Below are 7972 nucleotides of genomic sequence, written 5' to 3'. Positions count from 1 at the left end.
CGTCCACTAAACTATTACTCATTTTTGGTTCAAGGAAAGGGGACGCCCTATTTCTATTTTGTTTAAATATAATTGTTGCAAAATAAATAACCGGCTACCGAAACAAATAAATTATATTGGCTAATATTCTTTTTTATTTCCCTTGTCAGCATTATTTTTATTTCATTGTCTTTACCTTTAAAACAAAACAAAACAATGGCTTTCCACAATTTCACGAAGTGCGTCTAAAAAAGGGATTAGTTTTAACTTCAGTGGGGTCAATTCAAGAAAACCCACAGGAGAAAAAATATATTTTTCAAGATTTAGGGGAAGAAGGGCAAACTAGTAATTTTTTCAATTTTCTCAATTAAAATACGAAATATACCTTTTTCAATGAAAAAAACACCCCCCAAAAAGATATATTTTTCAAAATCTGGGAGGGGAATCTAAGGAAAGGGCACATGTCCTCTCCTGACCCCTCCCCCGTGCTTAATTTTAAGAAGATATGCGATTGTGAAAAACTGAACAACTGAAAGAGAAAAAGGAAGCAATGACAGTGAGAGTTGTTGGAAAAAAAAAGTTGCGCAATATTGACAAATAAGGTCGAAGGAATAGGGTTTTAGCTCCTAGACCTTGATCTTTCTCACGTATTTGCGTGTTTTCTTGTTTAAGTCCTTAATTTTTCACGCGCATCGCATAAACAAAGAAGTCAAAAATGGAATATAAAAAAAGGAAGGAAAAGGAGACACTAGCCATCTCCTTTGGGCGAAGTATACCTGCCGTTTTTCTCACGAATCTGAACCAACGACTTGAAACACTGTTGAGCACGTGCTAAAACATATTGATTCTAAAATAACCTTTTTTAAAAGAAATTAGTATACTGTCAGAATGTATAAGAGTCCATTAGAATAGATAGCTGATGAAAATAGTGATTGATGAATGCTTTGTAAGTGTTGAAAGGTTTGAAACTATTATTATTGTATAACATACATTAGATAAGTTAGAATAAATTTAGCATCATCTATTATCTATTGTACTTAAAACAAAATTTCCCGATTAAGACATTTCACCTAAACTATCTTTCTTAAATCGGTTTAATCACCTTACACTCAAATTTTAAAGTTTTGTGTTCTTTCCCACTAGAATTATTTATCCCCCTCCCCATGAAATTACTTATTTTTAAATAGTATTAATTAATGAATTTGAGTTTATGATTTTTTTTTAGGTCAATGCAAAAAAAAGAAAAATAGACATAAATGAGTTCTTAAAACTGCTAACTAACAAAATTAATTAAAATAGAAGACTTTATGGTTTTTAACAGACTTATAAACATACAACTCGAATTTAATTCGTATGATTAACTTTATATTAAGCATGTAATATAATTTTGAAGTTTCTGAAGAAAAACTTGATTTCCATTTTTAATACAATACCTGTTATACGATTCAAAAAGAAACTTGAACAAAAATTCAAGTTCAAGAACACTTAAATTCATAGAACGATATATCTAAAGGTAAAAAAGCGATACCTTCATCGATTATTACACATAATATACTACACTCATAGCTCAAATCAGTGATATATATTTTTATAGCTTATTTTTAAAGTTTAGTATCTTCGCTTCAGAAAATACACAAAATTATTACAATTAAGACTAAAATGAACGTTTAAAAGTAAATTTTAGTCTTTGAGCAAACTTTTAACATTAAATTTTGACCCACTTTGTGTCATCCAATTAACTTTAATTTTCTTGCACCAGCGTTTGAGGATATCAAATTTTAGGTTCGGAATTACATAAGCTCTACAAAGTTTAATTGGTATACCACAATGCGCGTTCCTTATTGAAACTCTGCCACAATATAAGCGGGATCAGGGTGGTGCTACTTTTTTAAGATTTTGAGGAATTCCCTTTGAAGGGGACTTCACAGAACCCCTTTGTACAGGTATGTTAATGAACAAAACTATAATTTAAAAAGACATAAACACATTTTATCATTGAGGAATAAAATCTAAAGGTGTCGGACATGAATTTTACATAAAAATATCAATGAAAGATAGAGCACTTATTTTGGAACATTCTTTAATCTATGGTTAGTTTGTAAAAAATCTTAATTTCTTTCCTGATGATCAATACATTCTTTTACTAAATTAATAACTGTTTGGAGGATAATTTGTTCTTCACCAAAACATGTACCCAAAACATTATGTATTAACTATCTTAATGTTTTTCTTCTCTCTTTTAGTACACTGCCTTTAGCTGCTATTATTGTAGAGAATACATTTGTGAACCAAAAATGAATATTACCTTATTTGGTCCCAATTGGATCCGTGCCTTTCCTTTGACGAGAGTCACTGCAATTTGTATAACAACAGATCCCAAATTATGAGCTGTGCACTATCCTTGTTTAGTCAATGTTCCATTTGGATGGCTCTGCCCACTAAAACATATCTACCATTGATAATAGGGGCAACTATATGAGCAAAAGGCGGCTCAAACGGATAGTTATCCTAAAAAAAAAAAACATAAATAGAAAAAAATATCTGGGCAAACAAACAGTGGGACGGGCTTTCTTCAGGCCCGATCCTCCATACCATCACAATGTATCCATTCTTAAAAATCCCTTTTTAACTTCCTATAAATATTTTGTATACACTTCACCTGTTCCCTTGTTGTTAATTTTCTACCCCCCTCCCCTACAAAAAAACGCTTCCTATCCGTCTAGTGAAAATTCTATGCAAACATTTAGATAAAATAAAGCAAGAATGAATCATTTGCTGTAAATTATCAAGTTTCATTTTAAGTGTTGGAAATACTGATGATAACGAGGAAACGGAAGAGAGTCGTCCAGAATAGCGACCAATTGTTGATGCCTTCGTCTTGGGTCAATGTTATGCCTGATGAACAACAGTAGTTGATATATGTGTCATTTTCTTGATGTTTTCCATGTTAAGAAACAGTGGATGTATAATGAAGAAGACCTAATTTCCCCATGGAAGTGTAAGAAATCACGCTACAATCTTTCAAAGTCTCAGTGTATCAATTAACCATTTTGTTAAATCATATTACAGAACTTGCAGATTAAAATGGACTTTGGGCGAAATTATGGATTAATTTTGAAATTGATTTATAATCGTGCTTTAAAACTGACTTTGTGTCCTTCTTGTCTCGATACCCTCCCTATTCAGCTTCCATTACAGAACCTTTTTTAGAATTTATGGTATTAATAAGAACCCATTTGAGAAGAACTAGCTGGTTTTAGATCTATTTAGAAAGCTTAGTGTTAACGACCACATTTTAATGAACTGAGCTAAAGATAGTACTTGTCTTACCAGAAAGCTCATAGATCAGTTTCGATGACTCCACGGCCATTCAGACAGGGTACGATCCCGGCTATAAAGGTTCAAAAAGAGTTTAATCAGCAAACCTAATACTTATATTCTATTCCACTGAGATGAGCAGAAAAGATCGACTTTTCCAACTTATGCCCACAAACCTTGTCTTCTTCTTAAGATACCAATATTTTTTTAATGTTTTCATATAAATCATTTCACTTCTAGTTGCATAAAGAAATCGTAATAAGATTAAGTTTTTAGAAGCAAATTTATTGTATTTTGACCAAGGGCTTAAGGAAGCCTACTTTAGTAAAACAACTTGTCAGTGGTACGTAAAATAGAATAAAAAAGTTAAGTTTTAGTCTCTTTATTCTTTTTTAAAACTGATGGCTTGCAACATAACGTTTTTTGAATTACCACAACCGATAGAATTTTCACACGCACAAAACTGGGAATAGTAAATATTGAATAATTCACATATATGGCCTACAAATAAAGTAAAAATCCACTCGATGCATTTTTTAATTCGCTTTTGAAATATATTAATCTTTTTTGGAGCAAACCCTATCTAACCTAAGCTTTCCCAAATATATACCCCATGCTATATATTTCTAATGCGTTAATTTATTCTAGATTTAATCACCGTGAATTCAAATCACGGGTAAGCGAGTTTAAACAAGAGTCCCACTAACAGTAGACTAAGAAGTACCATATTGCGTAGACATATAGGAATCTCCATGTTATTCTGGGCCTTTATGTTCCATCCTGTTTTATTTGTGGACTTTACGTTTCTTCCGGTTATTCTGGTCATTACACTCTCTCTTTGTCAGGAGATTTACGCAATTTCAAAGTTCAATGTCTTTTTTTTAGTGATAAACCAAAACCGGTGTGTCTTTTTAGTTGCTAATTATTTTTTTGTATATTTTCAGGTTTCATGTTAGATTCTCCAACAGTTTTGAATAGTTTATTCAAGATAACACTACAAGCATTTCTTTTATAAAACATTTACATAGAAAAATGGATAATTCTAAGCAATTTCTGGTGAGTAAAAATATTCTCATTATTATATTAAAAAGAAAATGTCTTGTCATTAAGTTAAGGAAGAAATTCTTTCCTTACACTAGAACTAAGGGAACTTATGCACTTAGAAGCCTACTGTTTTTAGGAGCTGAAACCTCTAGTTCTCTTATAGGCTGAAATTTACGGTGCGATTTTTATCAAGATCAATGGGTCTTTTTAGAGATGTTTTTTGAAAAAAGTGCTTAGCTTTCGATCGGTAATTTGGGATTAGAATAAAATGTTGATTTTTTTTTAATGTATTAATTGTTACAAAAGCTTCCTTTTTAGAGTTTCGGTTTTTTCCTTACTTATAGTTCGCTACCATGTACTGCTGGAAAATGTATTTCAGTGATATTTTAGATCATAGTAGGCTAATGATGCTTTTAGTCTTTAGAAGAAGAATCAAAACAATTTAGAATCTATTACGGCTCCGATAAGTGCGTGGATAAAAAATTCTAATTGGCATATTTTTTTTTTTTTTTAATTCACAAAGTGGTTGGTTTAAGTTTTCTTTTACAAGATACTCAGACAGGAAGGATGGGATACGTAGACAGGGAGTAGGGCTCGCCTAATGATGCTTTTAGTCTTTAGAAGAAGAAGAACCAAAACAGTTTAGAATCTATTACGGCTTCGATAAGTGCGTGGATAAAAATTCTAATTGGCATTTTTTTGTTTTTAATTCACAAAAATGGTTGGTTTAAGTTTTCTTTTACAAGATACTCAGACAGGAGGGATGGAGTACATAGATAGGGAGTAGGGCTCGCCTAATGATGCTTTTAGTCTTTAGAAGAAGAAGAACCAAAACAGTTTAGAATCTATTACGGCTTCGATAAGTGCGTGGATAAAAATTCTAATTGGCATTTTTTTGTTTTTAATTCACAAAAATGGTTGGTTTAAGTTTTCTTTTACAAGATACTCAGACAGGAGGGATGGAGTACATAGATAGGGAGTAGGGCTCGCCTAATGATGCTTTTAGTCTTTAGAAGAAGAAGAACCAAAACAATTTAGAATCTATTACGGCTTCGATAAGTGCGTGGATAAAAATTCTAATTGGCATTTTTTGTTTTTAATTCACAAAAATGGTTGGTTTAAGTTTTCTTTTACAAGATACTCAGACAGGAGGGATGGAGTACATAGATAGAGAGTAGGGCTCGCCTAATGATGCTTTTAGTCTTTAGAAGAAGAAGAACCAAAACAATTTAGAATCTATGCTGCTTACCTTAGTTTAAGAGCTGAAAATCATTCCAAAAAATATAAATTTGTAAAAATGATCATTTTATTTTTATAATAAAGGAAAATATAAATATTTATTTAATTGAAAAAAAAAAATGTTTTAAACTACTTTAAATGCCTAACATAAACTAAATTTTTTTCCAAACTCAAAATGCATTTTTTTTTTCATGCTAAATTTTTGTCTTTTTTTTTAAATGAAGAAGATACGTGCTATAACCCCCCTTCTGAAAAGAAAGCAAGATATGGTGAACCTGCATTAATGCAACCCACAAGGGCGACTGTAATCAAATTCGCTGGTAGAACTACACATGACCTGGACCAGCCAATGCCCGCGAATCTTTTAATGGCAGGGTCCTCTGACCCCTGTGTTAGCTCCATGCCAACTGGAAGGAAGATGAAAAGGGGATGGACTGCTTCATATAATGCCTCAGCTCAGCCTACTGAAGATTGTGAGCTTGACCCCCTTCAAGTTTTGCAAAGGAGTTCAGATATAGAAGCCAAGTCAGAATTTGTAAGTATATACAGAATTTTTTCTATCCCTATTTTCAAAAATAAGACAAAATTTTCTCAGGCGCATAGCTTTTGATGAGTAAAAACTTAAAATTTGTTTCTAAACTATTTCATTTTCTTTCATTAACCAAATTAGCGATATATATATATATAAATTAGTCATTTTATGCATTTCTATAAAAAAAAAAAAAAAAATTACCTCTTAAAAAAAAAAACAGATCAGATAATTTTAAATAAATAATAAATTCCTTTTAAACAAAAAAAAAAACGATTTGGTTTTTCACGCTTGGCAAGTCACTCTTTAAACTGGTATTATTTCGTTAAAACCATTTGCGCCTTATCAGATCGCCCATCGCTTTTTAATCTGCTTTGAATTCTAAGTGGGTTTTCTTGTGACAGGAAGAAGGTTTTTAGTAATCTCCAATTATGGGTTTCACATGCAAAGAAAACATTATTTTGAACCAACTAAGGCAATTATTTTCGTTTTGAAAAAGATGCATTTGAGAAAAGAATTTGAGACTGTTCTATTTGAACAGTGTTGTGAAGTCCAATACCCCCAACTCGGAAAGGGTATCGATCCTCCTACCTCGATGGAAGCTCCCGGTTTCCAAGGGTTCTCCCCGGGAGGGGTTGGGGTTTGGGGGGGGGGAGCTCTAAAAAAAAGGACCATCCAACATTTTAATTACACTTTAATTGTTAATATGGATGGAGAAAAAAGTTCTTCTCTCTTACAAAGCTTCTTTCGTCTTCGATAAGTGCGTGGATAAAAATTCTAATTGGCATTTTTTTGTTTTAATTCACAAAATGGTTGGTTTAAGTTTTATTTTACAAGATACTCAGACAGGAAGGATGTGGTACATAGACAGGGAGTAGGGCTCGCCTAATGATGCTTTTAGTCTTTAGAAGAAGAACCAAAACAATTTAGAATATATACTACTTACCTTAGTTTAAGAATTGAAAATCATTCTAAAAAATCTAAATTTGTAACAATGATTATTTTTATTTTGATAATAAGGGAAAATATAAATACTTATTTAATTGAAAAAAAAAATATTTTACACTACTTTAGACGCCTAACATAAACTGAATTATTTTCCAAACCCAAAATGCATTTTTTTTTACATGCTAAATTTTTGTCTTTTTTAAAGGGAGAAGATACGTGCTACAATGCCCCTCTGGAAAAGAAAGCGAGATGGAGCGAACCTGCACTAATGCAAGCCACAAGGGCATCAATTATCCAATTTGCTGGAAGAATTAAACGTGACCTTGGCCGACCACTGTCTGCGAATATTTCAGTGCCAGGGTTCTCCGAGGACAGGTTGTGCTCCAAGTCAGCTGGGTGGAAGTTGATAATTGAATCGACTGATATACATAAAGTCTCAGCCCAGACTCATTAATGTCTTAGGATTGACATCATTCAAGATTTTAATGCGAGTTCAGATGTAAAAGTCAGAGTTTTTTAGTGTATACATAATTTTTTTCTATCCCTATTTTCAATAATAAGGTAAATTTTCTCAGGTGCAGAACTTTTGATGAGTAAAACTTAAAATTTGCTTCTAAACCATTTCATTTTCTTTCATTAAAAAAATTTGCGATGTATAAAGGAAATTTTATCATGAACTTATATAACAAAAAAACACCTTAACACTTAATTTATAAGCAATACGCATTATAATGAAATAATTAAAACATTCCATTTAAACAAAAACTAAAAATTTGAAAAAAAAAAAAAAACGAATTTAAATTTAACATTCGACAAGCACTTTTAAAATGGTATTTTTTCGCTAAGCCATTTGCACGCATCCGCTGCTATCAGATCTCCCATCGCTTTTTAATCCGCTTTGAATTCTAAGTGGGC

The 7972-nt window shown here is 31.9% G+C and overlaps 1 long non-coding RNA gene across 2 annotated transcripts in view; it reads right to left on the bottom strand.

Annotated features, from left to right (window-relative positions):
- Window positions 1-714: 714 nt before the first annotated feature.
- LOC148947022 (uncharacterized) overlaps window positions 715-7972 on the bottom strand; it is a 24499-nt gene continuing 17241 nt past the window's right edge. Inside the window, exons 2-3 of one of the 2 annotated variants that reach the window (XR_016142449.1) lie at window positions 2285-2487; window positions 715-810 (exon numbers count right to left, since the gene is read on the bottom strand). This is a non-coding gene — a long non-coding RNA (uncharacterized LOC148947022). Of the gene's footprint in view, window positions 827-2284; window positions 2488-7972 lie in introns of both variants that reach the window. The other variant, XR_016142450.1, reaches the window with a different exon arrangement.

This window comes from Artemia sp. Qi Xiang Cuo, chromosome 11 (genome assembly GCF_049724085.1).
Source record: "Artemia sp. Qi Xiang Cuo chromosome 11, ASM4972408v1, whole genome shotgun sequence".
Classification (NCBI taxonomy): domain Eukaryota; kingdom Metazoa; phylum Arthropoda; class Branchiopoda; order Anostraca; family Artemiidae; genus Artemia; species Artemia sp. Qi Xiang Cuo.
The sequence above is the reverse complement of the archived record's forward strand: the minus strand, read 5'-3'. Positions and strand labels throughout refer to the sequence as shown.